The sequence below is a fragment of the Ascaphus truei genome, chromosome 6 (assembly GCF_040206685.1).
Source record: "Ascaphus truei isolate aAscTru1 chromosome 6, aAscTru1.hap1, whole genome shotgun sequence".
Taxonomy (NCBI): domain Eukaryota; kingdom Metazoa; phylum Chordata; class Amphibia; order Anura; family Ascaphidae; genus Ascaphus; species Ascaphus truei.
Window position 1 is genome coordinate 127,970,889 of NC_134488.1, and position 26,151 is coordinate 127,997,039.

The 26,151-nt window shown below is 45.4% G+C and overlaps 1 long non-coding RNA gene across 1 annotated transcript; it reads left to right on the forward strand.

Annotated features, from left to right (window-relative positions):
• Positions 1-1,873: 1,873 nt before the first annotated feature.
• Positions 1,874-3,732, forward strand: LOC142496578 (uncharacterized). Its single transcript, XR_012802063.1, has 3 exons — positions 1,874-1,952; positions 2,200-2,530; positions 3,414-3,732. It is a non-coding gene; the product is annotated as an uncharacterized LOC142496578 (long non-coding RNA).
• The last annotated feature ends 22,419 nt before the right edge of the window (positions 3,733-26,151 follow it).

Below are 26,151 nucleotides of genomic sequence, written 5' to 3' on the forward strand. Positions count from 1 at the left end.
GATCACAAATGAGACCACAAAAATGCAGAGGAGGTTACAAATGATGAATATGAACTTGTGAAACTTAAACTTGGACAAGAAAACACGTTACCCATTAGGAGATTGAAAGTAAATTTAGATATTAATTTAGATCTTTTGCTAGATATAAGCATTTGCAGAAACCTTTAGAAACATTCACCTTGTTCCAATAAAGACAAATTCTTATTTAAAACTGGTTTACTAGTGGAGAGAAAAAAAAAGCTTGCATGCTTAGAGTTAGATTCACAAAGCTACGTTACATTAGGGCTCATAATAGGACAGTACCTAAAACACTAGCAATTTTCCCCCTTGAGGTTAAGGTGTACCCTCAAAGCTAATCATATACAAAAACAACAGACGTTGTAAAGCTTATTAGCATAGATTGGCTTAGTGTCACGTTATTGTAACATAGCATTTTATTAGTGTAGCCCTGTGTAATTTTTGGGGTTACATGCCTCTCTCCTCCTGTGCAGTAATTCCTGTTAAAAGGGCAGGTTTGCCAGAAGTAATCATGAGGTTTTCCCTCACCCCCTGTGAGGTGTAATGTGTAGCAAAGGAAGTGACAGCATGCTCTGTGTCCACTTACAGTGATACGGGGTGGTGCCTACTGGAGCTACTGTATATATTACGCATCACTTCCTGAATTTAGTGTGTTCAGTGGAGTTCATCCGGTTGTCTGTCAGTGTCAGTTCAGCGAGAGTTGCAGAGAGTGTGACTGGCTGACTCACACAGTGCCAGTGCTCTGGCAAGAATTGTGGCCCTCCCTTAGGGGAGAGGTGGGCAGACTATTCCCCTTACTCTATAAGAGGCTAAGGGAAGAGCCAGGACAGATTCTAGTGCCCTGACTAGGAGTGGTGTCCAGGGACTTCCTTGAGGTGGGCAACCTTGAACATGTGCAGCTAAAGACCGGCTGCTATGATGGCCAGTCTGCCAAGGAAGATGTTAATAAAGATTGCCTTGAATGAAAGAACCTTCTTGCCTGTTACTGGAGTAAATCAGGGAGAAGTTGCACCCAGGGGTTCTCTTCCAGAGACACCTCCCTGCTGTCGTGGGGACCTGGAAGGATGGAGGCGCTGTACCAAAACTGAGTACGTTCTCAGCACTACCTCACGAGCCAGTCCTGGTGAATTCCCCAATACCATCAAGCGGGAGACTCAGGACTCCTGTAAGCCAGCAGGTGCACCACATGACATGACATGTAACTGGGGGCAGCTTCCTTACATAGGGGCCAATATGAGATTGGGTGGGGGTCGAACCGTTACATTAGTTCCAATAATGTGCCCTTATGTCTTAGCCTGCCATCCAGACCCTGGAAAATGACGTCTTCTGGAGAGGAAGAGAGAGATCTTGGGGTCTATTAATCATTGCTTAGAACAATTTATTTGGATACACTGAACCAGTTTTGCTCCAAAATTGCCTCATATGTTTCAAACATGTTGCTCCAGTTCTTTACATAAGGCTCAGAGTTTTAAGTAAGAAAGTTAAGTGACACCCGACCTGGCTGATATTTTTAGCACAATTTAAAATGTACAAACTGTGACGCACATTGGTGGGGAATTTGATACCTCACATTATAATTAGTTATCTATGTAACACTGGGGCAAAGCCCCTAATAAATTGGGGCAAAGCCCTAATAAATTGGGGCAAAGTTGAGTAACACAATTATGCAATTTGCAACACTTTTGTCCCAGAATTGCCTTAGTACATAAACCCCATATAGTCTATTTAATATTTATTTATTGACAAATACCTCCCAAAACACTAATTTATACAACACATAAAATGTGCTAATTTAAATAAGCAAAGTATATTCAAATTACTTAAATTCACACATTTCCCCGGAAACTGTCTGCAGACGGAGGAACAATCATCATCTGCTCCGGACTCCCTGATTACCCTACTCTTACACTTCAAGCCAGTTGTAAGTCTTCAAGGTACTTTGTTTCATTGTTGTATCTGTATACGTTTTTACCATTATTGTGTATTGTTCAGTCCCATTGTGGGACTGTTCATATTTTACTTATAAATATACTGTTTCCTCTCTGCTCTGTTTTGCTTTAACATTACAATACAATAAAACCAAACACTAGCCAAAAAATCCATTAATTGTCACTGTGGTTACCTATGCCCTCAATTAATGGGCACCCTATAAACAATGAATGTGTTTCTTACCCTTTCTAGGATGAAGGCTTTCATTCTTCTCTTCCAACTGTGGCACCAATCAACTCGACCCATGTAGCAATCATCCTCAGCTTGAAGTGCAGCTATTTGTGCGGACGTCTTCAATCCTCCATTGCTTGAAGAGGAGTCACAATGAGTAGATCTTCTTTATTTTCTTCTCTTCTTTCTTAAACAGGTCCAGCAAATGTTGCCCCACCATCTTCTTTCTCTCAAATGAGACATGACAGGTCTTATATAGGCAAAATAGAGGAATTTGCTGCACACCATAAAAAGTCAAGAAATACAGTTACCGGTGCTCCTGCAGTCAGGGATATCCTGAAAGTAATCCCAGGTACATGAAATAGAAAATGGAAAAGAAAAAATGTGTGGTGCTCTGCAAAAAAAGCCAATCAATTGTATAAAACAAAAAAAAAATAAAGTTCAATGAAAGTTCCTGTGGTACACACCCCTGAATGATGAATTAGGGATTTACCAACCCATAAACACGTGGTGAAGACGTAATAATAATAATCACTCCTCCATTGTAATCCGACTAGCAGGCTAGGGTCCCCACAAGCAATGCAGTAAGAGACCTCACAATAAATTGTCCAGACATATAATATCGGAATGGAGGATTTGCAATGTGATAAATTGATAAACTCACGTTAGGGTTGGTGATGTCCTCGTGGCTTGAAACCTTCTTGCACAGCATCGGGTGTGCTTCCGTTTTTTCTAAATCAGGTAACACAAAGTGGTAGGAAAAAATAGGCCCTGGTACCCAGGAAACAACCCTGTGATGTAGCTGTATTGTGGATGATCCAATAAATCTAATCAGTTTTAAGGGTACACGCTCTCTTGGATATCATTTATTTCCCTTGTTTCCTGGGTACCAGTGCATATTTTTTCCTACCACTTTATATAAGGCCTATGAAATAGAAAAGCATCACAATGCACTACGGATTTTAACCTATGTATTACCCAAATATTGTTACGACGTTTCGCCCTACATAGGCCTTTATCAAGTGGGAAATTGGCATGAAATAAAAATCACATTGTGTTTCTTAAGTAGTCCACATAATCCCCATAGTGTCCTATGTTAATCATCCAGTAATCAGATCCATCCCTGCAGTTACTCATACATCAGCTGGATCCAATTTGATTTCTCTGCCTTCCGTTTTAGAGCCTTCCTGATTGGTCTGATTGTTCTTGTCACGTCATGTCTTGTCTGTTTACAGAAGGAACCAAGGGAGCTGCGACCATGACAATGGATAAACATCCCATTGAAACAACGCTAGGATGCCGAGCAACGTGATGACGTCAGGAGAACATGGCCGTCACGTGACAAGACATGGACCAATCAGGAAAGCCAAAAAACAGAAGGCAGAGATTTCAAATTGGATCCAGCTCAGTATGAGTAATTGCAGGGATGGATCTGATTAATGGATGATTAACAGAGGGCACTATGGGGATTATGTGAACTACTAAAGAGAACTACAGTATATGATGTTGATTTCATGCCACTTTCTCACTTGATAAAGACCTATGTAGGTCGAAATGTCGTACCAATATTTGGCTAATAAATAGGTTAAAAATTTGCAGTGCCCTCTGATGCTTTTCTATTTTATAGGCCTTATATAAGGCATGCAATGTCACATTTGACAGACACATGGTACATCAACCAATCCGATTGGTGAGTGTACATCTATCTAGGCATTAAGTTTGGCAGGGAGCTACTCTCTACGAAACTTGATTGAATCACATGGAACATCCACCAATCCAATTGATGGATTTACCATGTGATGCCTTCCCTTTTTCAGGTGATTAAATGTCATCACCTTAAAGGGAGGTATCAGGTACCAGATGCTTCCTTCTCTTTAAGGTGGGCCGTGTCGCGAGACATTTAAACTTGCAGGAGATACTGGCACCCAATACAAAGACCTGTACCTCAGGAAGCAGGGGGTCCAACTCCTGAGAACCCCTGCATCTATTAAAGACTAGGTACAGTTTTTCATACTGGTGGTGACCCAGTAGAATTGACAGAGCGAGAGTCCCATTCAGAAGCAGGGACCCCTGTGGTGTTTAATCCTTATGGGAAATTCACCCTGAGCGGCACGTGGCTGCACTTGGGATGAGGCCAAACCGCTCCAAGTGCAGCGCAGGATGGAGATGAATCTGGCCTCATCTCTATCGCAGATGTTTTCACAGGTAGCTCTCCCCGTGTTGTATAAAGGAGTGTTTAGTGTTTAGTGAGGTAGTTCTCTCGTTCTCTTGTAATGCCTAACCTTAAGTCCCTGCATTAACCTTTAAAGACTTTAGTTGATACAGTATGTGATGTTAATGTAAATGCTCCCGTTGCATTTCTTTATCACATCATTATTGGCCATTGAAGATATGCAGTAAGACTAAATGTGACGATAAGTCATTTAAAGCAGCCAGACATGAAGGGGAAGGGAAGGCTTTGCCCCATTAGTATAGTCGGCAATTGTGGACAGTCCCTAAAAAATAAGCAAACGGCCATGATGTATAGTGTATGTTCTGGGGTGGCCCTTATCATGACTTATACTGTATATCACTATAGCACCTGTGACCAAACAAAGCAATGCCACATTGCCAAACGTTTCTGCATGTTATTATTAGTTTCCCGCTTCTGTGCTAATTCTATAACAAATAGATAGCAGAAAGGATCTGGACTCTGGACTAATGCCCATGCTTATATCAATAACCTCACCCTGTTTAGAAAGTCACTTCCCTAATGCGGGCATTGTGCTGCTTTAATCCAGCCCTATCATAACTGCCACCAAGGGTGGCTCATACAAGCTCTGCAGTTTCCTTGTGTGTGCTGCTCCTATTACAGTATCTGTCTCACCTTCTTCCTTAACTCATTAACGTTAGAATCTTGGGGCCTATGTAGGAGTTGAACTTGGCAGATGATTTTGATGCACTTTGATTTTGTGGCGCACAGAAATATTATTTTATAGTACTGTACATACCATTAACCATTGACACCTGTAAGCCTAGCGCAGTCCATTTCTGTCACCAAAACAGATGAAAATTTAAATTATTGGCGCAGCTGGAGCAGATGGGAGTAGTTTGAACTTAGTATATATATGCAGACATGTGCAATTGAAAGTTTGAGATGTGACAATATTTTGACAAAAAAGCCCTTTGTGGGAACTCGGTTAACCACAAGTCAATTGAAGTGAGAAGCCCATAGCCCAGCATTGCCGGCTCAAGGAGAAGCCCTAACACGGGAACGGAATGGGCTAGCACCCTGAAATTTGGAGTGCAGCACCAATGTAACACCCCAAGCACACACATATTAGAAATATAACTTTAGGGGTCGTGTCCAGGGCGTCGGCGAAGATGATTGTGTGAGAGGAGAGCTCCACAGACCCTCGTGAATAATTATAATTAGAAGCGCTTTTCCCCAAAACTTTTCGGACTACAGTAGCGGCCGCCTTTAGCCTCGTTCGGCCGTTTCAGCGCAACTCTGAAAACCATGGGCAGATGCAGTATTTGATGCGGCATGTTCCGATATTTAAAGCCGCGTCCGTGTGCATTCTATTAGCGCGTCTCGGCATGAATGCGGCATGAACGCGGTGAAGTGCGTGTATTTCGAAAAAATTACCCAAACAAAATCGGAGATGTTGGAGAATAAAAGGGGCCGTGACAGTAAAAACATCCCCCTTGGACTGCTGCATGCCCAGCTATGTCAAACAAGGCGAAGGGTCAACCGACCCAAGGGGTTTCAAAGTATTTTCCCCCCTCACAACGGAGCTCCGATGCGGGAACTAAAAATCAATTTGGCGCCGCTACATCCAGTGCACGCGGCCCTAAACAATCGGCACCAAGCCGGGACCGGCCCGGGGAGGAAGCGGGTCCTGAGGAAGGAGTTACCCGCAGGTGCACGGAAGAACTAATGGCCTCGATGCTTGAAAAATTACACCTTTCACTTCAAGCCGATTTAAAAGCTGCAGTAGCAGAGCTCCGGCAGGAAATAACCGGCCTGGCTGAGCGTACCACCAAACTTGAAAATAACATGGAGTAGTCCCTGCAACTGCAAACGACGGCAGACAATGACATTTCCTGGCTGGGAATGGAGATTAACTGCCTGAAAGACAGCTTGGAGGACCAGGAGAACCGGGACAGGCGGCAGAATATAAGAATCTGCGGTGTCCTGGATACGGTTCTCCATGGTCAGTTCCGGGCATACCTGGTAGAATTTTTTACCACAATATGCGGTGACTTGGACGACAGAGACCTCGAAATGGATAGGGCCCATCGTGCGCTAGGACCGAGAGGACCGAGGTCGGATGACCCCAACCGCAAAAGGGACGTGATTGTCCGCCTCCACAGGTACTCAACCAAAGAAAAAATCATTGAGGCCTGCCGCGAAAAGGAACATATTAAATTTAAGGAAGACCCACTGCAAGTCTATAGTGACCTATCTAAAGTCACGATCAACCGTCGCAGAGAACTATGATCCTTGACCCTTCTGCTGCGGGACAATGAAATAAAATATAAATGGGGGTTCCCGTTTAAACTTATTGCAAACAAAAACGGAAAATACCTTAGCATCAGGCATCCCGAAGAGATGGCACAGTTTGCTCGTGCGCTGGGACTGAACCCCCCACCAGCCTGGAACACAGAGACCCCGCACTCCCAGAGAATGGAGACTGAAGAGGCCCCTATCAGAGACTCAGAGAGGATAGCGGGACTTAAACAGACAAAGAACAAATAAAAGGTTCCTTTTCTTTTCCTTTTCCTGTTGTATTTCCTCCACTTACCGTATAGCCCAGTTGACTGTTGATGTCTCCGGAACCAGGAAGGAACTGGTCAACGAGTCCAGAAGTGCCCTGTGGAGGAAATCCGGAGCAACTCTGTTGTCAACCCGTTAAGAGATGGACTTACTGTATAGCCCAGATGGCAGCTGATGTCTCCGGAACCATGAAGGAATTGGTCAGCGAGCCCAGGAAGCGCCCTGTGGAGGAAATCCAGAACGACTCTGCTGTCAACTCGTTAAGAGATGGAGGTCTTTTCTAGCGACCCAGCCCCGAACCCACATCCCAGATAAATACATGACCGGAGGATGCTGCTCCGGCGTAGGAGATTGGCAAAGAGCTGATGAGAGCGAGGCCCCCTCTTGCCGGTGTGTTGACCTGCTCTCGGCTGAGGGGCGGGGAATCTCGGTGTCCCAGATCTCTCTTTCAGGAGGAGAAAACCGGCAGACACCCACCCGTTCACGGATCGCGAGCCATGGGAGGAGGGAGGCGGAGGTTTTTTGAGGGGGGCGGGTGGCGGGTTGGAGGGTTTCTTGATTCCCGCTTCTGATCCGATGACCGAAGGAGACCCCCCACCGGCTTGCAGTAGTTGTTTGTGGAGCCCACAGCCCCCGATCACCCGCCCCAGGGTTCACGGGTATCACATGGGGCCCAATAAACAACCCTCCTCCGTTCAGCAACGAGTATAGCAAAGCTTGATCATCGGAGGCCCGGTTGACCTGATATGTTTGTCGGAACCTTGATATGGGGTAATGCAAGAACTCACCCCGGAAGGAACCTCCAGATCTGGACAACAGGCGTTCGATAGGATTGATTGGTTATTCCTAGATAATATTCGATGAAAGTTTGGTTTCAAAGACGCATATTTGGAGGGTGTCCGTAGACTTTATCAGGACCCATCGGCTATGGTTAAGCTACCAGGGGGTGACGCACAGCGGTTCAAAATAAAAAATGGCACGAGAAAGGGTTGCCACCTATCCCCCCTCCTCTTCGCTCTGACTATCGAACCTCTAGCATCCAAAATACGAGATAATTCTATTATCCAGGGTATAGAAATTGGGAATAAAAACTATAAGATATCCTTGTTTGCCGACGACATTATTCTAACCCTATCAAGACCTCAAACTTCCCTACCCAACCTCCAAAGATAATTATTGGATTTTGTCAAAATATCAGGATATAAAATCAACAATGATAAATCTGAAGCCCTAAACCTAAATTTACCAGAGCCAGAGGTGAAACTACTAAAATTAAATTTCAATTATAGATGGAGCTCCTCATACTGTCACGGCCCCTTTTATTGTCCAACATCTCCGATTTTGTTTGAGTATTTTTCCGAATGCCACACACTTCACCGCGTTCATGCCGCATTCATGCCGAGACAGCGCTAATACAATGCACTGGGATAAAGGCGGACGCGGCTTAAAATACCGGAACATACCGCATCAAATACTGCATCTGCCCGCGGTTTTCAGAGTTGCGCCGATACGGCTGCACGAGGATAAAGGCGGCCGCCACTGTACATTAAATATTTGGGAGTAAATGTATCAAGGAACTACCATTCTTTATATCAACACAATTACCCAGCCCTTTTCAGGAAAATTAAAAACGATTTGGATAAGTGGGATGGTTATCAGATCTCATGGATCGGGAGAATGAACTCGGTCAAAATGAATATACTCCCTAGATTATTATACTTTTTCCAGACACTCCCGGTCCATGTACCCGGCTCGGAACTAAAAAACATCCAGAAAAGGATGCTTCATTTCATTTGGCAGGGCAAAAGACCCAGGATTACTAGATCAGTTCTGTTATCATCAAGAGCGAGGGGAGGACAGGGAGTTCGAGATATCGCAAGATATTACCAAGCTGCACAATTAAGACAAGTTGTGGTATGGAATGCCAACCCAGGTCAATATTGTTGGTTAGACATAGAGTCGCACTACTCCAGAACGCCTTCTCTGCCAACCTGCCTTTGGACCTTGAACAGAGGAGACATGCAAACACGTAAATTTAAATTGGGTGCGATGAGGCATACCTGGGAGGTTTGGATGAAATATTAACTCAAATTTAAGCTCACGACCAGTAACTCGCAACTCACCCCAATTTTCAACAACCCCAAATTTCCCCCTGGTTGTGAATCTGAACAATTTGACCAATTTAAATTAAAGGGTATCAGGGCAGTCACAGATCTATTGAGCCTAGGAAAGTTCCTGAGCTACCAGGGATCAAGAACCAAATATGATATTCCTGAACTGGATGGGTTAAAATATCTCCAAATTCGGCACTTTGCGCAGAAAATATTCCCGAAACTAGAATTCCCCTCCCTCACTAATTTTGAGAAGCTGTGCCATAACACTGCACATCAAAAAGGTCTAATATCTCCATTTCAGCATAAATTTTAGTTATCAGCAGACACCCCTGTCCATGCGTATATATGCTCAAGTGGGCATCTGAATTGAACATAATTATAGACAGAGATTAATGGGAAGATATATGGGAATCTGCCTCAGGAACTCCCATATGTACCACAACGAAAGAAAATATTTACAAAATATTATTCCACTGGTATCTTACCCCAGTGAGATTAAGACAAATCTACCCTCTGGCCTCCGATTTGTGTTGGAGAGGCTGTGGACAGAAGGGGGACATGACCAACATCTGGTGGACATGTCCAGAGATCCAGAAATATTGGCTTACTATACAAACAATGAACAAAAAGGTCACGAACCTCACAACACCCATTGATCCACTGACCTACTTACTGGCCAGACCAATGGAGAACATTGAGCGACCAGTAAGGAAATTAATCTCCTTCATTCTTACAGCGGTCAGGTGTGCAGTGGCCGCCTCCTTACAGAATCTGGGAACCATGGTTGGTCTCACAAACAATGTAAATATCTCCATGAATGAAAGAGAAGGAGATCTTGAACCCCCGAGACGATGGATACTATGTTAGTATCTGGTGGTGCGGTTGGGGGGCACCCCCCCTACTCCCCGGTTACCCCCCTCCCCCTCTCCTCCCTTACCTCCGCTCTTGCCCCATCCTCTCCTCTTCTTCTCTTTTCTCTTTCTCGTCTCCCCCTTTTTCCTGTCCATTAAGTGGACCTGAGGCCTCTGTGCTATCCTACTTTACTTGCTCTACTTAAAAAATAAAAACTCTGTATTAGGCTAAGGATAAAATATGCTGTCTGTGTATTGTAAATTTGCCAAATAAAAAAAATTGAAACAAAAAAAAGAAATATAACTTTAGGATAAGTAGAACCTATATTTTTAATAAAGTGCCTTTCTGGCTGCAGTTTTAAAAGTACAGGCAGGATACATTTTTTCTACTTGTCTTTGTAATGCACCCAGGAACCAAAAGTTTTAACACCCATGATCTGGGCCACTTTCTTATGCAGACTTCAGAGACTCCCTGCTGAGGCAGTGCCTATGGGTCTAGGGAAGTGTTGCATATGAAAGCCCCCAGAGCCCCAAAGTGTGAATTAGCCGGGGTGCTTGCTAAATGGGATATCCTATTAGTCATCGGAGCTAGTTCACACCTTGAGTACAACTCCCAGCCTGGGAGACGCCAGGGAAAAGGGGAGTACCCATATGGTAAGCAGCCAAGCTGTCAGGTTAGTGAGACAGGTCAGGTGTACCAACCAGAAATCCTGTAGTGCCCACTCTGCAAACTGTGGGCAAGTTGGGGATTGGTGAGTGGGAAATTTCCCACGAAGAGGATTGGGCGGGTATGTTGAGATATGATATCAGACCCTATATACATGCCCCCCGATCTATCCCCGTTGTCTTTCTTTTACAATGTGATTGAACTTCCACCTCGCTTCTAATAGCCGATAAGAACAGCAGCAGCAGCGATCCCGGAACGCAACAAGTTAATTTCATCGGAACCAAGGACATAACTCAGCTTCAGGATTTTGTTAGTGCTGGGGGTTATCTAAAAGAAACCCAACGGACCCGAACGAACTTTGCACTATTCAAGGACATATTGGGCTGGCAATTTGCGGACCTTGCAAAAGGACCGCACTTTAAAAGACATTATTCCGGTGCTTTATTTCGTTTCTGGACATTTTATCCTGTTCTCTCTCAGTAAGTGTTTTGTCAAGTATATTCTAAGGTTGTCGTATGTCTGTCTATTAAGGAAATAAATTTCAGTTTATTTTGCTCAACTTGTGTGCTCAATCTAGTTCCCCAAAATATTAAATTGTTGATCAGGTCAGTCCATTGTGACAGGCTTGTATTTACCAGTGGCAGCATGTGGGATACTGATTGAGCCTACAGTATATTGCAGTTTCCTGCAGGCCTCTGTAATATAGTGAGGACCTCTTGGCTTGCGAGCTCCTCAGACAAGTGGCAACTTACACTTCCAAAGAAGCACAAGATAATTCCCTGGTCTCTTGACCCATACCCCGGGGGCACCATGAGTCAACGCTCAGGGAGATTCCATTCTTGGACCCGAGAGCAAGTCATGGAGAGATGTACGGGATATGGCTTAACGACAGACAGTCATTCAAAGAGTCAGCTGGAGGAGGACTTAGAAGAGTATGAGGCAGAGCGGCCCTATTAGCTGCTGTGGCTGCGGATGGTACTCAGCCCGGAGTGCAGGAGGTCCCTCCAACTCCGGGGATGCAAGGACAGGGAGTGGGTGAAGGCGACCACCTGGTTGTGGGTGGTTTGGTGCCAGGGGGTGCGGATGGGTTTGTGGCTGCAGCCGCCGGACTGCCATCCACTGGACTCGGCGTACTGCTCACCACCTGCGGAGAGGGGATCAGCTACAAACAGAGGCTACAGCTCCTCACAGTAGCAGTTGGAAGGGTCTCTCAGTCCCACCTTGTAAACGGGGAACAAGGCCTTGCCCGACCGGACCACCACAGTTTTAGCAAGTTCATTGATGGCACGGATGACCTGGACTCATTTCTAAACGATTTTGAGAATCAGTGTGGCCGGTTCCGAATACCAAAGAGGGACTGGGTGGTCAAACTACGACCACTATTATCTGGAAAAGCCAAAAGAAATGTGCAGGACCTTCCCGGCATGGATGCCGATGACTATGGGCATGTGAAGTGAAAGCTGCTGGTACAGCATTCCCTGACTACTATTTTCCCCTCTGTACCTTATTGTCCCCGTTTTGCAGGATTGTATAGGCCTGCAGTAATGTATTTCGGTATGTACCTGCATTACTGGTCTTTGGACACAAGATGCCGCTACGCGAGCCAAGCCGCAAGCTAATTGAAGAAGCGTGACGCGGTCTCTTTGTTCCATTGAGTAACATAGGTATCCATTACTGAGGCTTGAACTCGCAACCGCGAGGTCAATTGAATCAAAAGGTTGCGGTTTCAGTCTCAAGTGGGTACCGGTTACAATGTATCCAGTCCCGGTTAGTAGCGTAACTTGAAAGGCGGCAGTCAATAGGCGTGGGAACTCGGTCAATTGACGTGGGAACTCGGTTAACCGCATGTCAATTGACGTGAGAATCCCATAGCCCAGCATTGCCTAACGCGGGAACGGAATGAACTAGCACCCTGAAATGTGGTGTGCAGCCCCAGTGTAACACCCCAAGCACACACATACTGTATTAGAAATATAACTTTAGGATAAGTAGAACCTATATTTTTAATAAAGTGCCTCTCTGGCTGCAGTTTTAAAAGTACAGGCAGGATACATTTGTTCTACTTGCCTTTTTAATGCACTGTCACGGGCGCTTGTGCAGGGTTATAATACACACAAATAAACTGGGTTGAATTGAATGCGACTTAGATATTATAAAGAAAGTTTATTCCTTGAAAAAGGAGAACACACAAGATATACAAATAACACACAGAATATGAACACTTACTTAGGGGTTGGACAATGAAGCAATCAGGTACAGGATTGGCAATTCATTCAGGCATCAGGTAACAAGTTGGTGTAGTAGCAAAGACACTGGGCATAGGGCTTACACTCATTTATATGGGGTTTCAGCTCTTTCCCTTAACATTGGGTGCCAGGTATTGGTTACCAATTACCTCCACCCAATTACATCTTGCCACCTCACATGGGAGCAAGGTAATACCTGCCCACAGGGGTGGGCATTATTCTAATCAGGAGCTCACTTCCCTAGCCCCACTCCTAAAAGGCTGGCGTCGCCTAGTCTGCCTTTTGGGTTCCTTCACTGGAAACCCTTTGTCTCAAGGTGTGAAACACAACACTTTACCCAAGTACCCATGTCCTGCTCTTCTTTGTCTTAGAAAACTCAATCCAGGGTGGTGAGCCTTTCATACATGGGTTTCCCTCGGACATCCTGACGCCTTGTGGCAATTAACATTCCTTCTGGGCCAGCGCCTTTCACGGGTTTAGAAATACCAGGAATGCAGAGTAACATTTTAATATTAAACATATATTAAAATAATCCGTTCTGTGGGTCTGAGCGGGCTGAAATTTGCCAGGTCCTCATGCCGGAGGACCCTTGCCATAGTGGCCAAATATCAGCCTTCCACGACCCCCAGAACTGAAGATACCAAAACCAAGTTAAAATCCCCTATTAACTTTAATGCAGGCTTCTCCGCTATAGGCTAAAAGAAATCACTGCCTTTCACTCTTCCATTGAAATCAATGGGCTCCGTCGCTATAGGCTTTTAATGGAGCAACTCCGCCATTGAAGTCAATGGGAAAACCTAATTTTTCACATTTACGCATACTCCGTCTGGTTGATCGGAGAGGGCTGGAAATTGCCATGCAGTCATGCCGGAGCAGTGACTACATGCTACCCAAATCCGTAAATACTTACGGAACCGGAGTTATGGGTTTCCACTTTATACATTTTTGGACTTAGCCGTTTCAAAGCCACGCAGCTTTCCTCCATTAGAATCAATAGGGCCGGCGCCTCCATAGGGAATGCATGGGCCGGCGCCACCAAAGGATTCAATGGGACCTCTGCTACCATTGAAGTCAATGGGCAACACACACTTTTTCACAGTTAACCCTACTCCGTTCGGTTGAGGGGTGAGTGCTGGATATTGTCATGTAGTCATGCCGGAGCAGTGACTACATCCTGGCCAAATCCCAGCCCTCTGGTCCCCACGAAACCGCAGTTATGGGTTTCAGTTTACACTGGTTTCCACTTAGTGTTTGAAAGCCACGCGGCTTTCTCTGCCACTGCGGTCAATGGTAGGACCCTCCTGGCCGGCGCGACCCTTTCTCGTCGCCATTAATTGTCGGACCCGGTTGGGGTCGAGTGAGAGGGTTCCTAGGAGCTACGGGCAAAAATAATTTTATTTCTGGGTGCCCTAGAACAAAAGTTCCCACGCCAATTGGACATGAACTTGACCGAGGCCCGATAAAAGCTCTTTTCAGACATTGTTTCTGCTCTTGCGGTTCTGCGGTCTGGCTGGCTGCCAGCCCATTCCTGGAGGTCCGAGTCGAGGAATCCCCATTGAAATGCATTACTCCATTCACTTTCAATGGGAAACGCCGCTCCTCCTCTCGGGCGCCACCTGCAGGTCTTCCGTGATATCGGACCCAAATCGTCGGAATCCCAATGGCGACCTATGGAGAGACTGCAAAATGGAGACTGCAAAGGCGGGAAAGGGGACAAAGGGCAATAAACATGGAAATGCAATTAACCCTTTCCCTTTTGACCTGATCCCAGTGTATGTGGTTGGTACATACACTGCCAAGGCACAAACACCAATAATTGTACCTATATACATTTCTATCAAAGAGAACACAGTTTGCCCTGAGGCAGGGGAATAAAAATACAGGAATTCCCTCTAAATGTGGGAATAGGATAACCAAGGGACGTACCTTTTGGTTGTGAAGCAGGGGAACATATGTATTATAAGTACATTTCTGGTTAACCCCTCACTTCCCAGGTGGTGGAAGGGGGTGCCTAATGGGGGTGACCTCTTTATTACTCGCTTGGCACCCCACCCCTGTCACACCTCCCCTGCTCAATGGGTGCCTTGTGACCCAGCTGCCTACACTGGCACTGTGACACTATTGGCATCCTTGAAGCACATAAGTCCTGAGGGTTTGTGCAGGCAAAATTGTCACCCAGCATTGTCCATCACACTGTCCTGGCCACGTTGGATTGTGAAGTCCAGGTCCTGCACAGCAGGGCACCAATGTGGCCACCAGGCATTCTTCTTTGCCACCCTCTGGCCCTCACCCAGTGCCTGGTGAACCAAGACCACCATGAAGGGGCACCTGTGCAGATCAGGCTGCATGTTGTCCAAAGACTGGAATGTCTCTGTACCAGCGGGAGACCAGCTAACAAGCACAGACCGTCGCTTCTCTGTCACACCAGTCTGGAAAAGGGCTATGTCACTATCCTGTAGGGACCCTACCTGCCCTGGCTCTGTGCCCACCTGTAGCTGCTCCGCTATCTTTATGCCTCTCCTCCCTGGCTCTAGGGCAGTCCCCACCCGAGTGGCATCACTCCTTTATTCCAGAAACCACCTGGGATGCTGACTATTACCCTCTCCCTTGCCCCCTGGGACAAGGCAATCCCCCAGTAACCTGTACTAGGGTTCCTGGTACCCAGATTCTTTGCTCCTGCCCTCTCAAACCTGAAGGCCAGGAAGTAAGCACCTGCAACCACCTCTGCTGCTAGGGCCAGCATATCTCCTCTCTCCTCCACTGTGCTGCCCTTACCCTCTGTAGTTAACCTTGGCTGACCTGGGGACAGAAACCTCTGCTGTACCCCCCTAGCCCTGGCTACTGCTCCTGGCTGCCTACCTACCCACAGCCCTATCTCCGTGACCACTGGGGAATCTGTCAGGGGGGTCTTCCCTGGCAAGTCAGAACAAGGGACCTCCTGCTTTCCTAGCCCATCCCTAGCTTCTATCAGCTGCCTGACAACCCACTGACCTCCTATCTCCCCCTGCTCCATAGTGCCTCCCTGCCTAGCCTCCCCTAGGCTCAACACCTCAGCTACTGCTGATGACTCCTGCTGCCTATCTCCCTGCAGTTAAAATCAAGGACAAAACATAGAACATAGACAGAGCCCAATGCTACTTCCAATGACACAGATACACAGTAAAGTATCTATCTATCTATCTATCTATCTATCTATCTATCTATCTATCTATCTATCTATCTATCTATCTATCTATATATATATATACAGTATATATCTAAACTAAAAACTTATGGTCATTTATTTTGATTCTTTGGCCAAAGTATCTTAAGCCTGCACACCAAATGTCAAGGTAGACCAAATCTGTGCAGGTCCTAACACTAATCAAATTCTTAATAACCTGTATAATACCAGGAAGAAAACTTTATAATAAAGCTGTTGTGATTAGCTGCATTTCTTAACCCCTCACTTCCCAGATGGTGGAAGCGGGTGCCTAACGGGAATGACCGCTTTATTACTCGCTTGGCACCCCTTCCCCGTCACATGCACCCAGTGACCAAATGTTTTAACACCCATGATCTGGGCCACTTTCTTATGCAGACTTCAGAGACTCCCTGCTGAGGCAGTGCCTATGGGTCTAGGGAAGTTTTGCATATGAAAGCCCCCAGAGCCCCAAAGTATGAATTAGCCGGGATGCCCGCTGAATAGGAGATCCTGTTAGTCATCGGGGCTAGTTCACACCTTGAGTACAACTCCTAGCCTGGGAGACACCAGGGAAAAGGGGAGTACCCATATGGTAAGCAGTCAAGGTGTCTGGTTAGTACTGGCGCTGTACCAACTGGAAATCCCTGTAGTGCCCACTCTGCAAACTGTGGGCAAGTTGGGGATTGGTGAGTGGGAAATTTCCCACAAAGGGGATTGGGCGGGTATTAGTGATGTACCCGGTACCCGGTACCCGGTGTTACCCGGCGGCTTGTCAGTTACCCGGAAATTACCCGAACCGGCAGCTGTAAAGTGGACCCGGCGCCGGGTATCCCGGTAATGTCAGGGTACTTGAAAAGTATCTCTTACTTACCTGCTGGAAGCCCACGGCGACATCTGAACAGGTAAGCAGAGGTGCGGGGGCGGTGGGGCGGCATCAGCGTCAGTGTGGAGCCCGCGCAGGAGCTACAGGACTCCATACCGCACTGTGAGCTGGGACCATGTGACCGGAGCAGGAGAAGAAGCAGTGTCTTGCAGAGTCCTGTAGCTTCCACGCGGGCTCCACACTGACGCTGATGCCGCCACACCACCCCTGCACCTCTGCTTACCTGTTCAGATGTCGCGGCGGGCTTCCTCCACCCCAGGTAAGATTCCACCACCAAATAGGAAAGGTCAGGGGAGCATCATTACCTATATGAAAAACAAACAAACTACCATAGTGCAAAAACGTAATAATAAAATACACTCTAAATGGCAGAGCTCTCATAAGAGCATGCAATGCTAGATGGTAAACAACTTCATCCACAGACTAGCAAAGATAAGGTACCTCCTATTTTTGCTCCTTATCTTTGCTAGTCTGTGGATGAAGTTGTTTACCATCTAGCATTGCATGCTCTTATGAGAGCTCTGCCATTTAGAGTGTATTTTATTATTACGTTTTTGCACTATGGTAGTTTGTTTGTTTTTCATATAGGTAATGATGCTCCCCTGACCTTTCCTATTTTGTGCTTTATGTGGACCTAGAAACAGTCCTTTCAGGGTTTGAGTTTTTTTTCTATATCACCTATTGCACTATATTTTTTGATTTATTATTCACTATATATTCACTGCATGTGTTAAAGTGTATGAGCGCCATCTAGTGTATTTTTGTGTATAAGATTCCACCACCCCCAGGTCAGTGAAAAACTGGGTAGCCGGGTACCCGACCGGGTACAAGGTGCTAAATCCTCGGGTACCAGTTACCCAGTTTAAAAAAAATGTAGGACCCGGTCCAACACTAGCGGGTATGTTGGAGATATGATATCAGACTCTATATACATACCCCCCTAGCTATCCCCGTTGTCTTTCTTTTACAATGTGATTGAACTTCCACCTTGCTTCTAATAGCAGATAACAGCAGCAGCAGCGATCCCGGAACGCAATGAGTTAATTTCATCGGAACCAAGGACATAACTTTGCTTCAGGATTTCGTTAGTGCTGGGGGTTGTCAAACGAACTCCAATGGACCCGAACGAACAAACGATTCAAGGACATATTGAGTAGGCAATTTGCGCCCTTTGCAAAAGGACCGCACTTTAAAAGACATTATTCCTGTGCTCTATTTAGTTTCCGGACATTTTATCCCGTTCTCTCTCAGTAAGTGTTTTGTCAAATATATTCTAAGGTTGTCGTGTGTCTGTCTATTAAGGAAATAAATGTCAGTTTGTTTTGCTCAACTTGTGTGCTCAATCTAGTTCCCCAAAATATAAAATTGTTGATCAGGTCAGTCCATCGTAACAATGTGCAATTGTTCAAATATGGCTAATAGCGCTTTTACCCATTTGTGATACAAAAAAACCCACTATTAAATTAAATAAACATTACAATACAATGTGCAGGGATATTCTCCCTTGCGCTGTCTTCTGTTTAAAGAAAAAACTGCACATCTCTTCCTGCCATCCGCCGGAGACCTTCAATATCTCTTAAAAGACGTGAGCCCCCTAAGTGGAGATCACAATACAAAGCAAAAAAGGGCGGAGAGGCCGCGTATGAGAAAACAGTATATTTATATGTAAAGTATGAACAGTCCCACAACTGCAGTCAGCTCCTTCCTCACTCCGGTCAGCCTGACGAAGTACGTTGTACGAAATGCATAGAGGTCACGAGGGGCTGTTGTGTGAATTCTTTTTAGTGGAGAGGCTGAAAGGAGTGAGGAAGGAACTGTCTGCAGACAGAGGAACGGGTCCGAACCTGATCATCATCTGCTCTGGACTCCCCGGTCACCCTACTCTTGCACTTCTAGCCAGTTGTAAGTATTCAAGGTACTTTGTTTTATTGTCGTATCTGTATACGTTTTTACCATTATTGTGTATTGTTCAGTCCTGTTGTGGGACTTCATATTTTACTTATAAATATACTGTTTTCTCATACGCGCCCTCTCTGCTCTGTTTTGCTTTAACATTACAATACAATAAAACAAAACACTAGCCAATAAATGCATTAATTGTTACTGTGGTTACCTATGCCCTCAATTGACAATTAATGGGCACACTATAGACAATGAATGTGTATCTTACCCTTTCCGGGATGAAAGCTTTCATTCTTCTCTTCCAACTGTGGCACCAATCAACTCGACCCACAAAGCAATGATCCTCAGCTAGAAATGCAGCTAACTGTTTCCTTGTCTTCTCTTCTTTCTTCAGCAGGTCCAGCAAATGTTGCGATGCCATCTTCTTCCTCTCAAATGAGACATGACAGGCCTTACTGTATATAAGCAAAATAGTGACATTTGCTGCACACCATAAAAAGTCAAGAAATACAGTTTCTGGTGCTCCTGCAGTCAGGGATATCCTGAAAGTAATCCCTGGTGTATGAAATAGAAAAGCATCCCAGGGCACTGCTGATTTTTAACCTATTTATTACCGAAATATTGATACAATGTTTCAACCTACATAGGCCAATATCAAGTGAAAACTTGGCATGAAATAAACATCATATTATGCATATTAAGTATTCCACATAATCCCCATAGTGTTAATCATCCAGAAATCAGCTCCATCTCTGCAGTTACTCATACATCAGCTGGATCCAATTTGATTTCTCTGCCTTCCATTTTTTGGCCTTCCTGATTGGTCCATGTTTTTTCACATCATGTCTTGTCATTGGTCATGTCTTGTCTGTTTACAGAAGGAACCAAGGATCTGTGACCATGACGATGGATAAACACCCTATGGAAACAAATGCAATGATGCCGAGCAATGTGATGACGTCAGGAGAACATGGCCATCACGTGACAAGGGCACTAGGGGCCAATCAGAGCCAAGCCAGCTAGAAAAGCCAGGTCAGCGATAAATCTGAAATTGCCAAGGGACATGAGCAAGTTTGCCACATCCGTCTCTGGCTATCTCAATGCCACCTGCTGGGACAGGCTCCCTACGTCTGGCAGAGCAAATGGCAGCCCGGACGATGGACATTGTTCCCAGGACCTAGGTACTTGAGCCCTTCCCTACTGCCCAATTGCTTTTCACACCTCTGGCATCCTCTGACTACTTTGAAATCTGATGTCCAGCAGACTTACTGGTGCCTCTAGGGTAGCCCAGGCAGTCTGTTTGAGCATCGGTTCCAAAAGTCCCAAGCAAATTACAGTACATTACAGCACATTAATAAAGTATCATTGAATACACTCCTAAGTCTCTGGGTAGGTGAAAAGAATAAGAAATATGTACTTTTATTCCTATCAGACTTATTCCCCATACACTATCTTTTGGGACTCATTCTGACTCTGACAGTCCCCCCACAACCTTATATACGGTTGGGACACCCACAAACTTAATACAGTTTCTGGGTCACATGGGCACTAGCTGGGGTACCCCCTTAACCCAGGTATTCCCTCAACTACAGGGACACTCGTTAATCCCTTCGCCCCATTCACGTTTCTGGGCTATGCTGAAGCAATGAACCCTAGTGGTGAGTTGTGCTAGCATTTTAAAGGGGAGGTATTGCCGGGACAATGTGCCTATATGTATCCGAGAATCAGACATGATTCCCGGGAACATACTGTATTTAGGGGAACCGAGAACTCCGCACCCCAACTTCATAGGTACATTCTGACCAAAATTCCTCTGCAAAATCCCCCTTGAAACTCATACATCGCAATCCCTGCTCGCTGACATGCCCAGAATTTTAAGAACACAAAAAATACTTTTTATTGCAGATGATACATTGAAACAGTCCAAATTACTGGGCCCAAGAGCTAACTCTCTTGAACCCTTATATTCGGATCAGGGGTAGCCAAAACGGGCTTAAACTTTATTAAGAGCCTGGTTACCCCTTACCATCACATCCCCTCTGTCTCTCTCCATCTCTCCTCCCTCTCTCTCCCTCCTCCTCCCTCTCCTTTCCCTCTCTCTCTCTCCTCCCTCTCCTCTCTCTCCCCCTCACTCTCCTCTCTCTCCACTGTTCCTCCCTCCTTCTCTCACTTCCTCATACAGTAGCCCAAAGGAGATCCAAGAGCAGGAAAATAACAGATCACAGCAGTTCCCAAAAACCTCGGACTTGTGTAAGATGTGCGGTTAAAATGGAACTTTTATTGCTTGGCAGACATCATGGTGGTAAACAGTGGAACCTCTGACACGATTCGCGCTAAAATAGCGCCTTATCAAAGAGTGTGTCTGCTAGTTAGGAGAGTTGTTACAGTTTAAATACATCCCCACAACCGGAAACAGAGTAATGCGCAAAACGCGATGTCTATGGTAAACTTGGGGTAAGGCTGACTGTCTATGCTCAATGCCTAGGCCACAGCAACCCCTGGTGGTAGAAAACAATATCCACATGTATCAATACATTTAAAAACAAATCGAAGGAACCATAAATCACTCAGAGTGATACAGCTAAACCCCCTTATAATGCTGTGCTTGGGGTCCAAAGAATCACATCACGCTATAAGCGAATCGCGTTAGAAATAATGTACAATTGTATGCATTGTACAATAAAGTATTTAAGATACCAATAATCGTGTTGTAAAGTATTCATAAATACGAAAATTGGGAGCCACGCTTGCATGGCGTTATAAGCGGATTTGCGTTGTAACGGATCGCGTTATAATGGGGTTTAGCTGTATATAGATCTAAATATAACAAAACAACAAGAAGAATGGAACAAAAAATAAACTTTCTTTATAAAATGCATAATTGTTTCTACAGTATATCCTGATAGTAATGATCAGAAACTCAAAATAAATGATGTATACTATAAAAACACTAACAGAGCATAAGAGCATACGTATAAGGAAACTAGATTGAATTAAATCTACATATATATGTATATGCATATAATCACATATCATCCTAAGGTAGAGGTTGAACTTGACAAAACGTGTAATTTAGAATACCTGTAGCATAAAAGAACTTCTAATATTTATATATACATTTTCCAGTGAATGTAATAGTTAATTGCATAGCAAACAATCATTCTTAGAACACAAAATAAATATTCCTCTATTTAATCAATACAAGGAACATTTATGACCTCATAAAAGGAGAACCTAAATCACAGCAAAAATTACATAATAAATCTAAGTTATAATTACACTAAATGACACAAAATAATCATATAGATAGAGGTCTAAATATTGCAAGAAATAACAAGCGACATCTGTACAAATATATAATGTAACGTAACACAATATTAAAGAAATGTATCATTAAACATTATATCAAATGTCAAAAATGACTTTAATAAGCATAAAATTATAATTAGTCAGAAATACATGTATACATGACGTCTATATACATAGATGGAGCAGGTAGGTTTGTTCGACACGATATATTTAATCATACCAAAAAAATGTTTTAACTCCCAGTCCGTGTTCATACCACTTGGGGCAAGAGCCCCTGGAGTATAAATCCAGTACATTTCGCGGCGATTCAATGTGGCTTCTCTATTGCCTCCTTTGATCGGCATAGGAATGTGTTCAAGTGCACTGAATGTAAAACCACTTAAGGAACCATGCTGACAAGCCACGAAATGTCTGGAGACTGGTGCTGTATCTCTGATCACTATTTCTTATGGATCTAAGATGTTCTGTTATCCTAATTTTTAAAGGTCGAATCATTCTCAACGCGTTTCCGGCTTTGTCGGAACAGAATTACTGGGCGAAACGCGTTGAGTGATTTTTGGACCTCGAGGCGATCTGTACCTAACCACCTCCACAACAGGAGTGACGTCAGACGCTCCAACAGACGCGACGGATCAGAGTGGCTGTCCCTGTACAGATCCCAAGATCAGAGTGATCCAACACACTGAAGGGAGGCGGTGAAAGAGATTGCGGTGTGATGACCCACGGATTCACCATTGGGTGATATACAGTATTTATTGCTTTCATTGCACAATTGTGAGTGCACATTTTATATTTTATACATAAAGACTACATATACTTTATTGATCTGTGCTATGTTAGTCTCTTCTATCTCTCCACATCATTCACACATCACCCATTGTGCCATTGGATGGGAGCCCTGACCAGCACACATCCACAGAACACCACGGGTAGCAGCCCTCCTTGCAAGTGCCTTATTTTCATCTGTATCCTGTGAGTAGGCTGAGCATAAGAGCCAAGAACACAAACAGTGCTTTATTTCAAAGACACTTTAAACGTCTGCACTTAAATTCTGTTTGTCTTTGCTTCCCTTATATGCTCCCCCCTGGATTGTTTGAGAATTACCCATATATCTGTGTGCATGTATTATGAGCGCTAACACGTACCCGCTGACCTATTTTTTTAAATGATCAAATCAGAGCTAAACGTCCGAATTTCAATCCGTCAGAGCAGGAAACAGACAATAGGTCCCTTCCCCGCTCTCACACACTGGTAGAAGAAAGAGGTGTAATAGGTGTAGCCGGTATTCATTAGGTACAGAATACAAAACAGATACAGTACTAACGAGGTAAAGTGGTGGATATTTGATTATATAACTTTGGATGGCACAATAATATACAGTAGTTCAAAGTACAGTAGCAATTTTGGTTCAGGAGAAAAGTAGATTTGATGTAGGTTGTGATATCTTTTTGTGAACCAACATTACAGTTTTTCACAGATTACGTTACAATGTACAGCACAGAGCTTTTGAAACCTCACACAGTGCACACGTGTAGATGAAGGGAGAATAATAATATTAGTGACATGCAAAACATCAGTGATTTTCAGCCTGTGTTCTGTGGAACCCACGGGGTTCAGTGGCAGGTAACCAAGGTACCCTGAGGAATATTTGGTAATGGCAAATGTTTAACTTTTCATTATCCATTTTGGAAAGCTGTTAATATAAATAGCCTGGCAAAGGCTACAGTAACTATAACATTTTGGCAGCTACTTATACAAGATCAAAGTGTGTGTGTGTTTCCCAACCTCTCAATCCCCCCCCTCCCTCCCACACCCACAAGCCTACCTGCACCCTCCGCAGGCCTCTACATAAGCTACTGGTGGCAGCAAGCCCCTAGGTGAACGTCTGAAGGACCACCCTCCGTGGGCCATCAGCAGCCCCTCGAAAAACACCAACATCCCTTGTGAAAGAGCCTGCATGGGCTGTCTGAAGATCACTTCTTGAACCTCCAGGATCCAGTCCTCAAGGTAATCTCTCTCTGGCTGATAGTCCTATGCCCTTTATAATCCTCTTTCCATACCTTACCTCTCTCCCTGCCCTACATCGTATCACTCACAAGGCCCATACTTTTCCTTCTCCCCCCAGACCCATACTCTCCTCCTCTCCCTGTGGCCATACCTTTCCTCCTCCCCGGGCCCATACTTTTCCTCCATCACTCCCTAACCCAGGTTCATACCTTTCCACCCCCAGGCCCATACCTTTTTCTTCCCCCACCCCACAAACCCATACCTTCAACTCCCCACACCCTGACCCAGTGTTTCTCAAATGTTTTTGGTTCAAGGCTTCCAAAGGCGATCAGGATTTTTCCGCGGCGCCCAAAGTAAAAACAAAGTTGTATTTACATACCTAACAGTTGCAGTGCGCAGCTGGTGTCTCTCTCAGACACACTCTCAGACATACTCTCTCAATCTCTCAGACACACTCTCTCTCACTCTCTCTGACACATACTCTTTCACTCTCTCAGACTCTCTCTCTCTGACACACTCTCTCTCACTCACTCTCTCAGACAAACTCTCTCTCTCACAGTCACACACTCTCTCAGACCTCACTCTCTCTCTCACTCTCTCTCAGACACACTCTCTCTCACTCTCTCAGACACACTCTCTCTCACTCTCTCAGACACACTCTCTCTCACTCTCTCAGACATACACTCTCCCACACACTCAGACACACACTCTCCCAGACTCTCAGACACACTCTCCCAAGCTCTCAGACACACACACTGTCCCAGACTCTCCCACTCTCAGACACACACTCTCCCAGACCTCACACACACACACACACACACACACACACACACACACACACACACACACACACACACACACACACACACACACACACACACACACACACACACACACACCCACACACACACACACACACTGATACACACACACAGCCACTGATACACACACACAGCCACTGATACACACACACAGCCACTAATACACACACAGCCACACACACACAGTCGCTGATACACACACACTCACTGAAACACACACACAGTCACTTATACACACACACACACACACACACACACACACACACAGTCACTGATACAGACACACAGTCACTGATACAGACACACACAGCCACTGATACACACACACACACAGTCACTGATACACACACAGCCACTGATACACACAGCCACACACACACAGTCACTGATACACACATACACACACAGTCACTGATACACACACACACCCAGTCACTGACACACACACACTCACTGATACACACACACACAGACACTGATACACACACAGTCACTGATACACACACAGTCACTGATACACACACACTCACTGATACACACACACACACACACTGATACACACAAGCAGTGGAGAGCAGAGGCAGCGACGGATGTGAGTGACTGGGGGGCAGGAGGAAAGGCAGGCAATCCTTGCAGGTGGCTCCCCGCCTCCCCCTGCACCCACCGCCAGGACAGGCAAATGTACAACTCCTGCCCCACCCTCTGAGCACTCCCGCTACCTTCTCCTATCCCCCGGGGCAGAAGGGGACGGGACACAGCGCAGACAGAGGAGCCAGGAGCGGGAAGGCAGACACACACTCACCGTGTGCTCAGCACAAAGCGTAAGCCCTGCCCCCAGCTTCCTCTGACCTGCAGCCAATGCCCTGCGGCCCGGCCGGCAACAAAGAGGGATAATCGGAGGGAAAATCGCGGCGCCCCTCTAGGCAAGCCACGGTGCACCAGGGCGCCGCGGCGCACAGATTGGGAACCATTGTCCTGACCCATAAATCCTCCCCCACCCCAGGCCCATATCTTCAACTCCCCACCCACAGGACCATAACTGTCCCCCCCACCCCGGCCCATACCTTCTCCCAAAAGGCATATACCTTCTTCCCCCACAGGCACATACCTTCTCACCCTTCGGCCCAAAACTTCTCCCACTCAGGCCCATAACGTCTCCCCCCATGCTTTCCCCCTAGGTCCATACCTCTCCCCACAGGCCCACACCTTCAACCCCCGCAGGCCCATAAT